At 45.1% G+C, this 19,361-nt stretch overlaps 1 protein-coding gene across 1 annotated transcript in view; it reads left to right on the plus strand.

The window, feature by feature from the left end:
• Positions 1-19,361, plus strand: part of ERCC6 (ERCC excision repair 6, chromatin remodeling factor) — a 134,051-nt gene that overhangs the window by 51,488 nt on the left and 63,202 nt on the right. The window lies entirely within an intron of this gene.

Below are 19,361 nucleotides of genomic sequence, written 5' to 3' on the forward strand. Positions count from 1 at the left end.
GGGGGAAAATGGATTTCCAAAAACACTTGGATGCCTTTCATTTCAGCAACCTACATGGCAACCGAAACTGGGCTTCCAAGACTCCTTCACTTCATTTGCTCACTTATAGTACCCGCATATAGAGAGGCCACTGATTCTAGCACTCTTGGATCTACCTGGACCTCTTGTGATATCAGCAGTCTTCTCGCCAGGCAAGTAGCTCATCATTCAGTGAGCACACTTAAACCTTATTTTTTATTTCTTTATTTATTGAATAGATTAATAATAATAATAATAATAATATTTTTTTATTTATACCCCACCCTCCCCAGCCAAGGGCTCAGGTTATTGCTAACATGCAATAATAAAAACAAGTTGAATGAATACAACTTAAAAACAAGATTAAAATACAACATTAAAATATTGAAACATTAAAATATTAAAATGCAGCCTCATCACAGGAGAAAGGAAAAAGAAAAAAGAAAGAGGGGGAGGGGAGGGAATCAAATTGGCTCCAAGCCAAAGGCCAGGCGGAACAACTCTGTCTTACAGGCCCTGCGGAAAGAAATCAGATCCTGCAGGGCCCTGGTCTCATGAGGCAGAGCGTTCCACCAGGCCGGAGCCAGTGTTGAAAAGGCCCTGGCTCTGGTTGAAGCCAATCTAACTTTCTTAGGGCCCAGGACCACTAGGGTGTTGCTATTTATGGACCTTGAGGCTCTCCGTTGGGCATACCGGGAGAGGCGGTCCCGTAGGTACGAGGGTCCTAGGCCGTGAAGGGCTTTAAAGGTCAAAAGCAGCACCTTAAATCTGACCCTGTGCTCTACCCATATCATGCCTTTTTTTTAAAAAAAAAACCTGTGTTATAAGGAGGCTTACAATAATATAGAAATTTATAGCAGTAATAAGACCAGAAAACAGTGACAATAAAATTAATGCATAGTATAAATGCATCTCTCTTTCCCTAACTATTAAGTCTCCAATGCACACCCTTAGCAGTGTGCAATGCTTTTTTCTTGGGGGGGGGGGTGTGCAGGGTATGCATACCCCTAAACATCTAACGGGAGAAGAATCTTAAAATTTTTAGTTTCTTCTCTAGCACAGGGAATCGTCAGTTCCGTTGAATAGCATGGTGAATCGTCAGTTCTGTTGCTACTCCTGATGGCAGGCTCATTTTGTGTCACAGTGTTTCCTGAGTCTCAGAATTAGAGTACCCCTAAACATTTTTTTTGGGGGGGGAGCACTGGTAGTGTGTCTTCAGAAGGAAAGAATATCAGTTTGTCATGTAAGCAACTCCTTTTCAGGTGTTTCTCTGCAACATTACCAAAGCTGTCCTCATAATACCGTGAATTCTCTTTGATGCTGTCGACATCACGGACTAGCCTAACACAGGGGACAAAGGCTCAGAGCTGTGGGACGAGTGACCAGCTGGCTGAATTTCAGAGTGAGGATCCCTTTCCCAAATCTGAATTAAGCATCCACTTCTCCATTGCTAAGCTTTTTGAGTTGGGGAAAGAATGACGTGTTTCCAGTAACAATTGATTGCAGCCTTCAGTGCAGGGAAAATGCAATATCCTGATCCTTGCAACAGAAGTTCCACCTTCGTGGATGACAGCTGGATCCCAACCAAATTAGTCATGATTGTGTATTCATTGTGCAATAAACTGATTATCTAGCAAGGTTATAAGAAAACCCCTGGTTCCATGTGGGTTGTCAGCCAGCACTCCCAGTGTTCATACCTCTTCCTGTTAATCATTTGCTTGTTCCACAATTTTCAATGCATTTCTCCATCACTTTCCTAACAGCAAAAAGTCCAGGGTTTTTTTTTAATAAGTAGATTTGTTCTGCTAAGGCAGCAAAGCCCTTTAATCTGCTTTAACTGCAAGCTAAGTTTCCTCATATGCATTTAATCCTTCCTGCAAAACACTGATAGACCTGGGGCACTCTACCTCCATCACTGATCATCAGCTAGTTGGAACAAGTTTATTCCTATAAATATGTAAACGCTTGCCTTGTGGCCAGTAAGCTGGAAGTCCCAGATCCAAACTGAGATGGACATTACTTCTAAAGCAGTAGCCAGATTTCCTATAAATAAAGGGTTTGGGTGACTAACACTTCATAGTATTTCCTGAAGCCAATAATTTTTGGTTCTTGTTTCATCGTTTAGTCGTGTCCGACTCTTCGTGACCCCATGGACCAGAGCACACCAGGCACTCCTGTCTTCCACTGCCTCCCGCAGTTTGGTCAATACATGGTGCTATTGAGCTTTTTCCTAAGCTGTTGAAAATGTCCCTCTCCCTGTAACCTGCCCCCACTGTGTTTTTTAACTTTACGGGAAACAGCTGAGAGGGTGAAAGGGGGCTGGACTGCATAAAAGGTTTCTCTTTATTTGGAAGCCCAAATAAACTTGATGCTTGGCTGATCAGGGGGAGAGGATGTGAGATTAGGCAGTGGGCCAGAAGAGGTAGCCTGGGGAGTACAAATTGCACATTTCTAAACAAGAAATTGAAAAGGGAAAAAAAACATGTTTCCTGGAGACAATGCATAATGACTGTATAATGTACATATTGCTTGGAGAATATGCAAAATGCAGTCGATTTAAACACATTCCCCTCCTCTTGGAGGTTATGCTTATTTCCCAAAGAGAATGTAATTCCGTTGTCCCCGAGAGGGGGCAATGACAATAAAACATGGTCCATGTTTCACAAATATACAATAAGGTATGGAGGAAGTCCTGTTTAGGGAAGTTTTTAATGTTTGAAGTTTTATCGTGTTTTTAATATTCTGTTGGGAGCCACTCAGAATGGCTGGGGAAACCCAGCCAGATGGGTGGGGTATAAATAAATTATTATTATTATTATTATTATTATTATTATTATTATTATTATTATTATGTACAAAATCGAGTTGCTATATGGACATGTCCCAAGATCTGTTGGAGATTACGTATATTTACTGGGAAATGATTCCCTCTTCATGGAAGGATTATGTGCACATTTTCCAAGAGAATGTGCACAATGGCCAGTTGTTATGCACATTAGCTGCTTAAATTCAAATTCCCCATAACATATACCAGGGATCGGCAACCTAAGGCCCATGGGCCACAGGTGGCCCATGGGAGTCGTTTAACTGGCCCATGGACCCCCGCCATGCGCTCAGCAACCCCTGCTGGCCGCTGGGTTGGCTCCCATGTGCAGCGCTAAACTGGTGTGGAACAGCGGGGACCGCCTTCCACGATGCTGGCCGCCTTCCCATTGGCCGCAGGAAGCTCCTGCAGCCAATTCGAAGCTGTGCATGCCTCCTCCGCGCCGGAAGGAGCGCTGGAAATAGCGTTTGTGCATGCGTGCGCACTCCAGCCCACTGCAACATCTGCAGGACCGTGAACCAGCCCAAGCCACAAAAACTTTGCTGATCCCAACTGCAAACCGCATCGGCATACCCTGCAACCCAGATCCCAGGAGCCACAAAGTGGTTACTCATCTGGAAGTGCCATCAGCTTGATCTCTTGCGGGAAATGTAAAAGAAAACTTGTAAAAAAAAATTGAGGCAAGTTCAATACTTTGAATAAAAGCTTGGGCCTTCTATCTGCTGTGTGTAATCTCACGGCTTCGGAAGGAAAATATGGGACAGCTGCATATTCCTGCACTGCGGATGTTTGGACTAAAACCTGATGATTCTCAGGGTCCCATCTGACTAATAATACTAAACTGGAGTGCTACTCAGAGCTTTTGAGGAAGTTAGAAAGATTGTTGGTACTGGTAAAGCTCAGACATAACCATGTGAAGGATCAAAAGCAAACGAGGAAATATAAGCTGTACATTATTACTTGTAAAGGGACCCCTGACCACTAGGTCCAGTCGTGGCTGACTCTGGGGTTGCGGTGCTCATCTCGCTTTATTGGCCAAGGGAGCCGGCGTACAGCTTCCAGGTCATGTGGCCAGCATGACTAAGCCGCTTCTGGCGAACCAGAGCATTGTACGGAAACGCTGTTTACCTTCCCGCCGGAGCGGTACCTATTTATCTACTTGCACTTTGACGTGCTTTCAAACTGCTAGGTTGGCAGGAGCAGGGACCGAGCAACGGGAGCTCACCCCGTCGCGGGGATTCGAACTGCCGACCTTCTGACCAGCAAGTCCTAGGCTCTGCGGTTTAACCCACAGTGCCACCCACAACACAATTGTGCTCTGTAGTGAATTCAGAATATTCAAAGCAAAGTGGGACCATGATAAGCTCACCTTCAGTAATAAGACGAACGCACTAGGTGACCCAGAGCTACTCTTGCCATTAGGCAAAATGAAGCTACTGTCTTGGGTGGCAAATTTGGCATGGGGGCAATGGGAGCCCCCAGCCATTCGCCGGATTCTCCCAGCTGTTCTCTTACGTTGCCACATGGCCTGTCCTGTGTCTCCTAATTTGGCTCAGGTGTTCTAGAGGACATTATCCCACCACCGCTTCGAAGTAAAATTCAGTTATTAGTCCAGTTGGCTTCTGTGCTTGAAATCACCTCGGGCAGCAAAATGTCTTGGGCCATCCCTGGACAGATCAGACTTTGCCCAGTTGCTCCGTCTGCAGGAATCGCTTCTGTGGCATCTCCCTGCAGAATCGGCTGGATCCGTTCCAAGTTCTCCGACAGATGGCCGAGGAATTGCCAGGCAGAAAAGGGAGGATCTAACACTAATGGTTGAAGCATCCCAAGGGTCTGCAGTCTGAGACACTGAACCGCTACGGCAATGGTACTGTGTTTCCACAAAAATTAGAGCACATATCAGATCTTCTCCAGGACATAATTTCATGGGTGGCATCAACATGCGAAGTTCAGAAAGTGTTGTTGTTGTTTAGTCATTGTCATTGTTTAGTTGTTTAGTCGTGCCTGACTCTTCATGACCCCATGGACCAGAGCACGCCAGGCACTCCTGTCTTCCACTGCCTCCTGCAGTTTGGTCAAACTCACGCTGGTAGCTTCGAGAACACTGTCCAACCATCTCGTCCTCTGCCGTCCCCTTCTCCTTGTGCCCTCCATCTTTCCCAACATCAGGGTCTTTTCCAGGGAGTCTTCTCTTCTCATAAGGTGGCCAAAGTATTGGAGCCTCAGCTTCAGGACCTGTCCTTCCAGTGAGCACTCAGGGCTGATTTCCTTCAGAATGGAGAGGTTTGATCTTCTTGCAGTCCATGGGACTCTCAAGAGTCTCCTCCAGCACCATAATTCAAAAGCATCAATTCTTTGGCGATCAGCCTTCTTTATGGTCCAGCTCTCACTTCCATCAGAAAGTGTAGAACCAAGGAATTTGCAACAGGTGATTGGAATGAAGTTTGCCATCCTCAATTAATGTCTCCTGTCTGTGGCATTGTGTTCTCGGCCACAATAATATTACTGGCTGCAATGCGAATGTAAGAAGAGCGTTGCTGGGTCAAGCCAAAGACCCATCGAGTCCAGCATCCTGTTCTCAATGGGGCTAATCAGATGCCTAAGGGAAGTTCATAAGTAGTAGTAGTAATAATAATAATAATAATAATAATAATAATAATTTATTATTTGTACCCCGCCCATCTGGCTGGGTTTCCTCAGCCACTCTGGGTGGCTTCCACAAAGACCAAAAATATACTAATATGTCATACATTAAAAACTTCCCTTAAGATGTCTTCTGAATGTCAGGTAGTTGTTTATCTCTTTGACATCTGATGGGAGGGCGTTCCACAGGGCGGGCGCCACTACCGAGAAGGCCCTCTGCCTGGTCCCCTGTAGCTTTGCTTCTCGCAATGAGGGAACCGCCAGAAGGCCCTCGGCGCTGGACCTCAGCGTCCGGGCAGAATGATGGGGGTGGAGACGCTCCTTCAGGTATACTGGGCCAAGGCCGTTTAGGGCTTTAAAGGTCAACACCAACACTTGTGCTCGGATTGTGCTCAGAAACATACTGGGAGCCAATGTAGGTCTTTCAAGACCGGTGTAGGATATAAGTGCAACAGCGCTTGTGATATCCAACAAATTCGGAGGCATGCTCTCCTCCAATGGCAGAGAAAGGACTTAGTCATAGCTGCAGCCTCCACAAATCTATCCATGAATTTCTCTATTTATATTACAAAGCTATCCAAGTTTATGGCAATTGCTGCATCTTCTATTTACATGTATGTCAGTAATATTAACACTACCATCATAATGATGTTGACTTGTTGGTTTACCTTAATAAAGGATAATAATTTCTTAAAAGACTGAAAAGTCAAGAAATCGGGAGAATTAAGGAGATCGTTATAAACAATTTGTAAGATTAGATGGATCAAGTAGAAATCTCTGCCACCATCCGAAGCCAACCCAGATAAAATGTCCAATCAAATTTAACAGTTTCTTCGCCAAGCTCTAAGCTTTAGTATGGGAAAGATGTGGGTGGATTTTGGGAATCGCAGAAGAAATCTGAAAGATAAGAGGGAGAAATGCCTTCATATAGCATGTCTGAAATCAAAGAACAAATGTGGAAAACTAATTTGAAGGGTGGCACTGGGCCAGGAAGACACACATTTTTGCTCAGCCATGAAGCCAGTCACTAGTAAAGGTAAAGGGACCCCTGACCATTAGGTCCTCAATCATTCACAGAGCTTCTTGAAATCCAGTCCCATTCACTTTTGTGGGAATGTTCTGGATAGTAAGGTAAAGGTAAAGGGACCCCTGACCATTAGGTTCAGTCGTGACCGACTCTGGGGTTGCGGCGCTCATCTTGCTTTACTGGCCGAAGGAAGCCGGCGTACAGCTTCTGGGTCATGTGGCCAGCATGACTAAGCCGCTTCTGGCGAACCAGAGCAGCACACGGAAGCACCGTTTACCTTCCCGCCGGAGCGGTCCCTATTTATCTACTTGCACTTTGACGTGCTTTTGAACTGCTAGGTTGGCAGGAGCAGGGACCGTGCAACAGGAGCTCACCCCGTTGCAGGGATTTGAACCGCCAACCTTCTGGTCGGCAAGCCCTAGGCTCTGTGGTTTAACCCACAGCGCCACCTGCATAGTGAAGCCAGTCACTATCTCTCAGCTTAATCCACCTTCCAGTGTTGCTTTGGGAATCCAATGGGGAAAGAGGGGACCACAAGCCCCATCCTCTTCTTATTTGAAGGATTATTATTATTTATTAAATTTGTTAGTTGGCCAGGGCAACCCAAAGCAACTTACAACCAACCAGACACACAGACCCAAAGCCCCACATGGATACATTAAAACCACAGATAGTTAAAAGTCAGATGCCCGGTTCTAGAGGAAAGTTGTTGCCTGGCACCTAAAGATATACAACGATGGTGCCAGGCGACAGGGGCGGAGGAAGGGGTGTGTGGTGGGGGCGGGTTGCCCCGGGTGTCACCACTGAGGGGGGTGACAAAATGTCGGGCGGCACTCACCACGGGGCCTGCAGCACGCCCAAGCCACATGTCTCTCCTTGGAGTGACGTGGTGGCTTGGGTGCCTGCAGGCTCCATGATGTCCCAAACGGTCCGCCCGTTGCCTTCTCCTCAGCTGTAGGGCGGCTGAGTGGGAGGAGGCAGGCAGACTCCTCAGAGGCCCCACGGAGCGTCCTGCCCCGGCTCACCCTGCCCCACGGGTAACTGGCCCTGCCCCTGGGCACAGGGCACACACACCGCCCCAGGCGCCCGATTGGCTTGCTCCGCCGTGGCCAGGCAAGCCTCCTTGAGGAGAGCATTCCACAAGCAGAGAGCCACAGCAGAATAGGCCTGTTCCCGTGTTGCCATCCTCCAGGCCTCTTGCAGAAGGGGGCACATGAAGAAGGGCCTCAGATGATGATTACGGGGTCCAGGTTGGATGATGATGATGATGATGATGATGATGATGATGATAATTTCCCAGCCACTCTGGGCAGCTTCCAACAGAATATTAAAATACAATAGTCTATTAAACATTAAAAGCCTCCCTAAACAGGGCTGCCTTCAGATGTCTTCTAAAAGTCTGGTGGTTGTTTTTCTCTTTGACATCTGGTGGGAGGGCGTTCTACAGGGCGGGTGCCACTACTGAGAAGGCCCTCTGCCTGGTTCCCTGTAACTTGGCTTCTCGCAGTGAGGGAACCGCCAGAAGGCCCTCGGCACTGAACCTCAGTGTCCGGGCAGAATGATGGGGGGGAGAGACGCTCCTTCAGGTATACTGGACCGAGGCCGTGGATGGGATATAAAGGTAAACGTGGACCAACTATGGCATGAATCCACACTAAAAGTTGTGACAGCAGGGCTCCCTCCTGAACTAAGACAAGACGCTTAAATGATAAGTATTAACAAAACTGCAGTGTTTAAGTGCCTGTTGTTTCTTTGCAAAAGAGGAGGATAGGGAGATAAACAACAGGTGGAGACTACACTTTTATCCCAGCGAAGAAGCAGCTATAACAGCAGGGATCCCTGATATTTTTCAGTTTATTTGCATGCTAGTTTGAAGAAGAAGAGTTTGGATTTGATATCCCGCTTTATCACTACCCGAAGGAGTCTCAAAGTGGCTAACATTCTCCTTTCCCTTTCTCCCCCACAACAAACACTCTGTGAGGTGAGTGAGGCTGAGAGACTTCAGAGAAGTGTGACTGGCCCAAGGTCACCCAGCAGCTGCATGTAGAGGAGCGGGGAATCGAACCCGGTTCACCAGATTACGAGTCTACCGCTCTTAACCACTACACCACACTGGCTTTGTAGAACAGCAAAGTGTCCACCAATATCTTTGCAAGGAAGGAAGGAGAATACAGAAAAACCCAGAACTTGTTATGCACCGTGACCTCTCTTTGGCCACCCCCCGTGACTTCTTAAGAGATCCACTAGATCTAGTGGGCACCAGCCTGTGGCACTCCATGTCGCATGTTGCTTTGACATGCCATGGAAGCGTTGCTGAAGAAAGCTCCCATTGCCCAGTAATTTAGTTTAGTGGTTTTCAGTTCTGATCCACTTCAGCTGAAGCCCTGGCTGGAATAATGTCAGCTGCAGAGAACTTAGCCAATTCTCATCGTGTTCCCAATCCCCCTGCAAAAAATCACATCATCTAGGAAAGCAGATCACTCTCGTGCCAGAGTATCATTCCTTCTCAGTTGCGAAAACCTAAGATCATGTTCAGAATAATGCTCAAAAATAGAACAAATGCATGCAGAAGACATTCACACAAGACATGCACAGTGTCTTTTCAATGCTGAATTTCAGTTTCCTTCTGCCAGAATATGGAATTATTATTATTATTATTATTATTATTATTATTATTATTATTATTTATTTGAGGGTAGCATGGAAAAGAATAGGACCACTCTTAGAGCCCCACATAACATGCTAAAGCTTACAGGATTATGCATCGATGGTATTTAACCCCAAGGAAGCTAGCTCAAATGTACAAAAACGTATCAAACAAATTTTGGAAATATAAGGACTGTGAGAGGTCATTCTATCATATGTAGTGGACCTGCAGGAAGGAGAAGGCCTTTTGGGACATTAGCTATAATGAAATTAAGGAGGGAAATTAAGTGACTTTTCCCAAGAGGCCAGAATTCTTCCTGCTGGGGATACTAGACAGCGAAATGAAAAAGAATGCCTCAATGGTATTTATGTATGTAACTCATAGCTGTCAACTGTCCCTTATTTGGTGGAAAATTCCCTTATCCCAGCGCCGTGTCCTGCTGCTGTCCCTTATTGATGATGTTCCTTAAATTTCTCGGGTTTCAAAGGAAGCAGCTCCTCTCCCTCCCTCCCTGCCGGCCAGGGAGGAGGGAGGCTCCAACTGTGTTGCTTGGCTGCGTTGCTCACCCAATAAGGAGTCTAAGAACGACTGGGGGATGGAGCTTGCATGCCTTGTGCCGATCAAATCGGCCGCGTTGCCTGGGGACTCGCCTTTGCTCAGCGCTTCCCAGCGGAGAGGTGACGGTGGTTTTCCTTGCTGCATCCCCTTTGCCGGGTTGCTGCGCTGTGGGAACCACTGCTTGAAGCTTTGTTTGGCTGCTGGCTGGGCTTTCTGCCTTTGGCTCGGAGGGGCTCAGAAGTTAAACATAGCTGTGCTCCCAAAATCCCTTATTTTGGCTGCTGATCCCTTATTTTCAAATCTGTAAGTTGACAGCTATGATGTAACTAACGCAGCAAGACTTCTCTAGACACAGAAATGGTTGCAACCCTCAAAGAAAGAATGGTTGGTGGAAATCTTGGAATATGTAGAGATGGCAAAATTGATGGCACTGATAAAAGATACAATTTAGAATCTTTTAAAGAAGACAGGTAACCCTTTCTAGTCTATATAAAAAGTCATTTCCCATAAGCGAAGACCACAGAGGAATTTGAAGTGCAGGAAAAACAGCAGAACATATCTGGAAACATGCTAGAGGGGATGAAATTAGATAAGAAGGAAGCTTAAAATGCAGTTGTATGTAATTTGGGTTATAAACATTGATGTCGGGTGAGCAGAAAATCACTAATTTTGCTGAATTGGAATATAATTGTTAAGTAAAAAATGTAACTTTCTATATGGAAAAAATAATAAAATATTATTTTTTAAAAAAATAACATGCTAAAGCTTAATCGGGGAGGGTGACAAAATGCATATTTCGAAATATGCATACACATATTTTGGTAAAAGCAGACACTACAGCAAGAATCACATCTTCTGCTCGCCCACCATGGGTGAAATATTCATGGCAAAGTTCTAAGGATCAGCAGCACACTGTAAATTACTTTCTTTTTTCCCCTGCACCACTCAACATCATCTCATTATGGCCCATTAAACACTAATAATTAAAACAAAATATATTGGAATTGTTTATCCTGGACTGTGTAGGGAAATGAGGTCCATAATAATGCTGAAGGGGGAGAAAATAACTACTCGAGGTCTTGTAATTAGAATAACAATTAAGCAAAAGTCAGCTTTTTGGGGATGGGAGCAGTAATAAGAGACAATTTTTGTTGCTAGTACTCTTCTTGTATACAGATGCTATAACAGGGCAGTTGCGAAGGTCTGGTTACCTGTAAGAGCTTAGCAGGCTATTGAAGTAAAGGAGAAGGGGCAGAGAACAGCCCCACAAATTGTTCTATGGGCTAGAGCAGCAGTTCTCAAACTTTTTTCTCTAGGCCACACTTCCATAATAATAAATTGCTTGCATCAAACCACTTTTTTTTAATTGATAAGAAAGACAAACCTGCAGCTTTGAGATCAGTCCCATTCACTTTTTTTTAATAAATAATTTTTATTAATTTTCCAACATACATTTATAATATCCAATCTAAATTTATCACATATTTTCTCTTTTGAACTTCCTTCAGCCTCTCTAACAATCATCCATTATTCAATTTTTCAGTTACACATTTCCTAATTTTTATATTGCAATTTACATACCTTCACCCTCTTATTTTTCTTCAACACAATATTCCTCAATCATTCACAGAGCTTCTTGAAATCCAGTCCCATTCACTTTTGTGGGAATGTTGTGGATAGTAAGGTAAAGGTAAAGGGAGCCCTGGCCATTAGGTCCAGTCGTGACCGACTCTGGGGTTGTGACGCTCATCTCACTTTACTGGCCGAGGGAGCCGGCGTACAGCTTCTGGGTCATGTGGCCAGCATGACTAAGCCCCTTCTGGAGAACCAGAGCAGTGCACGGAAACGCCATTTACCTTCCCGCCGGAGCGGTACCTATTTATCTACTTGCACTTTGACGTGCTTTCGAACTGCTAGGTTGGCAGGAGCAGGGACCGAGAAACGGGAGCTCACCCCGTGGTGGGGATTTGAACCGCCGACCTTCTGATCGGCAAGTCCTAGGCTCTGTGGTTTAAGCCACAGCGCCACCCGCGTCCCTTTGTAGATAGTAGGAGAGGATATATTGATTCAATATTATCCTTCCTCACTCATGCTAGTGAGCTGGTAGCAGCGTACATTGCAGGAAGCTACAGTCATATCTCATGTTGCATCTGCTTCGGGTTATGTCTTTTCAAGTTGCGTCCCGCGGCAACTTGGAAGTACTGGAACGGTTACTTCTGGGTTTCGCCGCTCGCTCATGTGCAGAAGCACTAAATTGCGCTGCGCACAGATGCGGTGCTTCTGGATGCGAATACTTCGAGTTGCAGGCATGCCTCCGAGACGGATTACGTCCGCGGCGTGAGGTTACACAGTAGTTGGTAGATTCATTTGAATCTCTTGAGTTAAGCAATCTAGTCTGGCTTGTCCAGATTGGATTCTTCCTGGTAAATTCCCCTTTTATTCCCTCTTAAAAAGAATAAAGACGCAGCAGTCTTCTCTTAAAAGTAACAAGAAGTTTATTTACATTCAGTTCACGGTATGATCCTGAAGGCAGGCTTTAGCTTGTAGTTACAGAAGAGAGTGGGGGTTCATCCCCTATGGGATGAGAGCCAGCAGACAGCAAAAGCATCAAGATAGTATAAAGCGAAGAAAAAGAAGAAGAGGAGGAGGAGGAGGAGGAAGATCAAGAGAAAGATGACTGCGTGACCAGACTTTTTATGGGGTCTCCAGGGTCACGCCCATCTACCTGGTCACATGCAGGGGAAGGATGCTCCAAACCAGGTGTCACAGGAAGTGCTCCTGGCTAGAGTAGCATTCCCCTGCGTGGCCACTCTGGGCAAACATGAAATGTTGTACTTGACGGCTACGGTGATGTTACATCCCACAACTTTGAGCCGCTTTGGCAAAATCCTTGATTCTCCTTGGACAAAGCTTGACTTGCTCCAAAGCAGCCTGCTTCAGTTTGGGTTTCAGTCTTTGTCCGAAGTAGAGGCACTCCTGGAGTATTGATTACAACCAAGAGGGCCAATACAGACACACAGTTGCAGTCCAGTTTCCGACGTAGGTCACTTGACAAACCAATCAAATATGCGTCTATCCGAAACCAGGTCTGAAGCTCGATTGAAATGGATCTCGGATATTAATTTTATCCAATAACTCTTGGAGCCAAGTCATCACCACTTGGCATGTTTGAAATGTGGGATGTGAAACACAAGAGCAGTCAAGTACAACATTCCTAGAGTGAACATGTTTACGCATGTTTGTCCAGCCAGCAGGTAAACTTTCAATTTCCTTCTGGGCTGGGACAGACTTCCTCTGCATGTGACTGGAGGTGGGTGTGGCTTCACCTGTGCAGGCAATGACAAAAGCACAGGGCAGGGCAGCCATCTTTCTCTCTTTCACCACATGCATCGAAGAAACAACATCTATTAAGCCAAAGATGCCCTCTTGGCTTCCAGCCAAGAGAGGACAAAGGGACTGTCTTCTTATTAGATAGATTCCAAGTGTATGTTACTTCATTAAGCTAAGTCTGCCTTCTGGGATCTGATTGTGAACAGAATGTGAGTAAACTCTTTTTTATACTTTTGTAAAAGACTGTGTCGTCTCTTATATTTTATGAGGGAATAAGGGGGAAATACCAGAACAGTTATTATAGAGGCTTTAGCGAGCCTGAACAAATGCATCCGTTGCAAAGTTTAAAATAAGGGAAATGTTACTCTGCTGAAATTGTGGAACTTGTTAACACAAGTTGGATAAGGATATAATCAGACAATATATCCTCTCCTGCATCCCTGAACATTCCCACATGAAATTGGCTGGAGATTCTACAACGCAGTGGGATTTCATCCCAAGAGTTTATTAAACAGAAGTCTACCTACAACAGCTAGGCTACACTGATATTCAAGGATTGGCAAGCGTCAAGAATAAAGATAGCTGGTCTCACACTTCCGAGATCTCGTCTGCATTCCCAGGCTGAACAAGTGGAAAAGTATCCAGAACAATAGGACAAGCGGCTGCCAAATGTTCCATTAGGATATTATGCAATAAATGTGACATCTGAGTTGGAGAAGATGCAACTAGCTTCACCCTCAGAGAGCCTGGTAAAACAAACATGGCAAAAGCATGGACCCAAAAAGGAAATAGATCAGCAACCATCACCTCTGATATCCCCTTATAAAAATGTGATTCAGTAAACAGTTTCATAATATGAAAAATAAAGTAACGTCAATATCAAATATATATATATGAATAATGAAATGGTTTGCAGCAGCACTGTGAGCCCTTTGGAAGTGCTGCAGAGAGGGAGGTGTTGGCAGCCGAAAGACTCTCTCCTCTGGTGATGGTTGTAAATAGGATTTCATAATCTCTTTTGTTTCTATAACACTCGCATCTACCCTGAGCTCAGTGCAGAATCAACAATCTACAGTTCTGGGCCTTTTCCCAGAGATGAAACAATTGTTTCGTGAGGTGTTTTTTTGGGGGAAAATTCATAGCTAACATTCTTTGACGAACAGTCAGATGTTTAGTTAACTCAACTGATTTAAAGATTCATGCAGTGCTATCAACAGGTACAGTAGTTTTAGAAACTCCGATTATATAGCCGATTGAATATTTTGTGGCCCAATCCTCCCTATTGATTTAATTGGGACTTACTTCCAATTAACTGTGTTTACAATTACAGCAGCAAAGTCTGATCCTATCCATGTTTTCTCAGGTGTAAATGCCTGTAGTTTTAGCAGGAGTTAAGTGTACATAGAGTTCGGCTGTGCATTGCAGCCTTTTGTAGGTTTAACCACTGTGCTCAATGGAGCTTTGTATAGGATTGCAGCCCTATAGTCAATGCTTTTCCTTTTTAACAGTCTAACCAATTAATCACTGGATATCATACCTCCTGGGACTTCAGAAACAAAAAGAAACACATTCTGAGAATTGCCACTGGTCAGTGGCAGTTAAACCCTTCTGTTGCTAACAATTATCAGTGATATCCAAGTCAACATGATGACCAAGTACAACAATGCGATGTCAATACAGTGGTACCTTGGGGTACAGATGCTTCAGGTTACAGACACTTCAGGTTACAGACTCCGCTAACCCAGAAATAGTACCTCGGGTTAAGAACTTTGCTTCAGGGTGAGAACAGAAATTGCACAGCGGCAGCAGGAGGCCCCATTAGCTAAAGCGGTACCTCAGGTTAAGAACAGTTTCAGGTTAAGAACAGACCTCCAGAACGAATTAAGTTCTTAACCCAAGGTACCACTGTATAAACTTTATATAATCTATACAGAACATTGAACAATATGAAATATATAAAATATGCACTCTCTGCAAAACCAAATAAACAGAAATCTTATAAATCTCTGAAAGTCACATAATATGCACTCTGGATAGATTCTCTTGAAAACATCGAACCAAATAAACATAAGTCTTATAAGTCTCTGAAAATCTTTGTAGGCTATGCAAGTCTCTGAAACAAGCAATGGATCAGGGAAGTCACAAGATTTGCCCACCGTGGAAGAATGGCAGATGCAAGTGATAGACTATATGGAGATGGCAGAAATGACCGGCAGAATCCGAGACCTGGGAGAAGAGTCGACGGAAGAGGACTGGAAAAAGTTCAAAAACTATTTACAGAAACATTGTAAAATGTTTGAATGTTAAAATGATGTTGGATATAAAGGTAATATGGCATTAGTGACATGGTTAGAAGAGGTATGCAAAAATGATTAAAAAGAGAAGGTGGCTAAGACCAGAGTAAAATTATGTCAAAGGTATATAAAGTGGCATAAGAGATTAAGATATGAAAATTAGGTAAAAAACGAAGTGGAAAGGGAAGGGAAATTAGAGACATAATAGGTTGAAACATATAATTACAAATGAGGTTTGAAAGAGGGTCAGAATTTGCTGAACTTGATTGAATAAAGGGGAACACAAAAAAGGGAGATGTGAGGAAGTCAGGAAAGAGGGATATAGAACTATGAAACTAAAAATTGGTTTTTTTCTTTCTCTGTGTTTCTTTTTTTAATCTTTTTTCTTTTTTGATATATTTGTTTTTGTTGGATGTTTGTTTCACTTATGTTTATGTTTTGTAAAATCTCAATAAACATTTATGGGGGAAAAAATGAAACAAGCAATGGATCAGATTCTTATCTGGTGAAAACAAGCCGTAAAGCTTTGTTTTATGACATCCAACACTGCCGAAGTGGTCCACAAACAGATGTAGTGAACAGCACATTCTGAGAACTGCCACCAGTCAGTGGCTTTCATCTTCCCCCCATATTCCTATTTCCTTTTGTATCCTGCCTATCAGATTGTGAGCCTGTGGACAGCGAGTGTCTTATCGTTTAATACAGTATGCATACAGAACTTAGAAAATGGTAGGTCATGGGTGTAGCCAGGATTTATGTCCTGTTCCAGAATGGAGCTCCCTGTGATGCACTTTGGTCAGTTCATGGAGGCCACGCCTATCGCTCACTTGCATCACTAGATTGCATCGCCACAGCATCATCCAAGTGACCGCGGTGAGCATTTCAATTTCAAATATTCTGATGATTTCTACTTTTGAGTTAAGTATTTTTATTTATTTACTTGATTTATTTTTATTTATTTACTGTCCCCCTGGCTACGCCCATGTGTTAGGTGTTTTATAAGTCTATTATATCAGCAAAGCGGGATTTATTAATTGTTTTGGCCATCTAAAGCAGATAGCACTTTACTTTGCCTTAAAAATACACTTGCTCCTTTCCCACAGGTCCTTGTGCCTGCTGTGGATTTGTACTGATAACTAAGGATTGATTGCTTTGCCTGCTGAGGCCCATTATATAAATAAGAAAATGGTTACACGTCACAGGGCATACACATTCCAATTCTGTATAAGGCAAGGTCTTTTGCTGATTTTATTGAGTATTTTTGTTGTCGATTTGGACTTCAAACAAACAAACAAACAAAAACCCCGCCCTTCGTCCCGGAAGCTCAGGGCGAATGTCTCAGGGGGCCACCAATAGCTACAACTCCCTGCCACACTTACAAGAGCATTTTAAAATAGATTTGCTGCCGCAGAAGCTGCCTTTACGCTGTCATCCACTGCCCATTTTGAAGCACAGAGGGCAAGCTTCTTGCAGGCTGTGTAGGGACCTCACTTGCCTTGGATGTTTGCCAGACAGAGCCAGGGCATCTTCTGAAAGCAGGGAGCCATTTTTCCTCTCGATGGCCAGATTATTGGTTTGCTATATTTTTATACAGCCTGCCTGCAGGAGCGAAGCCGGAATTGGGATTAAAAAAACCCCAAAAACCTGCATGTTAATTTGCAAGGGATGAGTAGATTGATTCACTGTAGCTATCCATCGATTGATCCTCGCAGTTCTCTTTTCCTGTTCTCAGCTGTCAATAAGCAATAGGTAAGGAGAACGATAAAAGTCTGCAATGCACCACCAAGTTGTCTGTTGAAGGCAAGAGGGCCTGGGCTTTGTGGTGACGCGCTGCGGGTGGGCCCGAGTTTCAGGCGCCCGTGGGAACACGGATCTGGGAAGAAGGAAGAGTCGCGTGGCTGGGACTGGCGGCACTCTCTGCGTCCGCAGCTTGCTGAAAACTTGGGCACGATTTTCCTGCAGGAAGGGAAGGCAGTTGCCCGGGTTCCTGGGTCTCCGCTTTCCAGATCTGCGGTTGAGTCCTCAAGACCGACTGTCGCGCGTTTTAATTGGCGAACTTGTCCCATCCTTCATTAAAGCAATCACTGTTAAAACAGAGGGACATAAACAATAAACCATAGGATTTATTCCTTCATTAAACTGATGATCCGTACATGAAGCCAATTAACATTATGAGTCTGGCGAACATCAAGTGTAAAAGAGGTTAGAGGAAATGGAGAACAGTCACCTTGGTCTTTAGATAAAGAAAGAACACTTTTGCATTATAAATTATAAGAGAGTCCAACCGGGACAAATCTGCAAATTTGACTAATTGGAAAATGCCTTTTACTGCACATGGGTTGAGATGAAATGTAACCTCTTCGCTGCTGGTTCTCAGAGACAACTGGGTGTCAGGAAGGGTTGCTAGATCATCAGGAAAGAAAGGAAAGAGGAAACAAATCCCAAAAAACCCCCCAGCACTGGCGTCAAATTCGCTTGGTCCAGACGAAGTTGGCAAAGATTGAAATCGGTGCCTGAAATGTCTTTTAAAATCTAGACCTGCTGGAGCGAGCAGGCACAACTGTCATGCAGGCGTTGGATCCAGAGCCACCCAAACTGGACACCCAAACTGAATCCAATGGTTCTTCCTCTTCTACGAAGCCGGTGTCCCAGCGCCGGATGAAACGAGTGACTCACTCCGCACCTCCGCCACACGGCTCTCTGCTATCCAAGAGCGGCTGTCCTGCTTGCTACACACAAACACACACGCGTAAGGCTTTGTATACTGGCTCAGATTTTATACCAGATTCAGGGAGTTAGGAAAGTCTCCAGTCCAGGGTATACGACTAAGAATGCGTCCCGAATGGAAGCATTTCCCCTCTCTCCCTCCACGCACACTTACTTGGGCGGTGGCTCCACAGAACACAGTCCTGGCCTCCCGCTCCTCTCTTTTTAGACGGGGAGTTCGGTTTGCCTACGCAACCGTGGCCAGGGCAGGCTGTTGTCAATTCCGCTCCAATGTAAACGAGCGGAGACGGGCCGCGGAGGCGAACCACCTCCCCTCTCGGCCAAACCAGAGGGTCGCACTGACCCTCCGAAGGACAAACTTCGTGAAATCCAAGCCACCCGTTTCCCTGACCGTCGTTTAACTTGGAAAAACACTCAAGGCGCCAGATAAGACGGGTCTCTCTTTTTCTCGGGGTAGTGGGCGGCGGGTGGGGGAAACGTAACTGCGAAGGCCTTTGGCATATTTGTGCTTACTCGAAAGTAAGCCTCACTGAGGTCAATGGCACTTGCTCCTACGCCAGGATGCACCGAATTGCGCGGAGAGAAGTCGTCTTCAAAGCCGGCGGTCGTGAACCGACGGGGCCGCTGTCCATGGTGCTGAACCTACACGCTTTCGTGGGTGGAGGGGAAGGGTCCGATTTCATACCCAAATGAAAGAGGCGCTGGGGTGGCCCTGGGGAACAGGGAAAGGGTGAAGCTCTCTAAAGCCCTGTTCTCCCAAGGGTCCTTTGTTTTCCCTTTTTCTGCAACGAGCCCTCGATTATCTCACGCGCAATGTAAGTAAGCTGATCTCTTTTATATGACAGGCCATCTCTGCGCTCTCTATCTCGCGTCTGCAAGCCATAAAGGCAGCTCCAGCCGGTTAGAATGGGACCCTAGAGAGGGCCCTTTTTCGTTTCTCGGCGCGCAGAATCCGGTGCGGACTCGGAGCCCCTGGGCAGAATCCGCTGAACTTGCAGACTACGAGCAGCAGAGAAGGGCAAAAGCGAAGGAGGGAGACGTGGAGCCAGAAGAGCGAGGCATCCACCCTTCACACAAACACACACACACACGCAAACACACACAAGCAAGCCTGAAGAGTGCCATAATGAAGTTATGATTATTTTATTAGGGTTCTTAGGATAAAATCTACTCTCTCTCTGTCAGACAAGAGAGAGAGAGAGAGAGAGAGAGAGAGAGAGAGAGAGAGAGAGAAGGAAAGCCGCATCTGTTTCCAAACCAGGGAGCCATCGGTGCCAATCCCGTCCGGGGAGT

The sequence above is a fragment of the Podarcis raffonei genome, chromosome 5 (genome assembly GCF_027172205.1).
Source record: "Podarcis raffonei isolate rPodRaf1 chromosome 5, rPodRaf1.pri, whole genome shotgun sequence".
NCBI classification, from domain to species: Eukaryota; Metazoa; Chordata; class Lepidosauria; order Squamata; family Lacertidae; genus Podarcis; species Podarcis raffonei.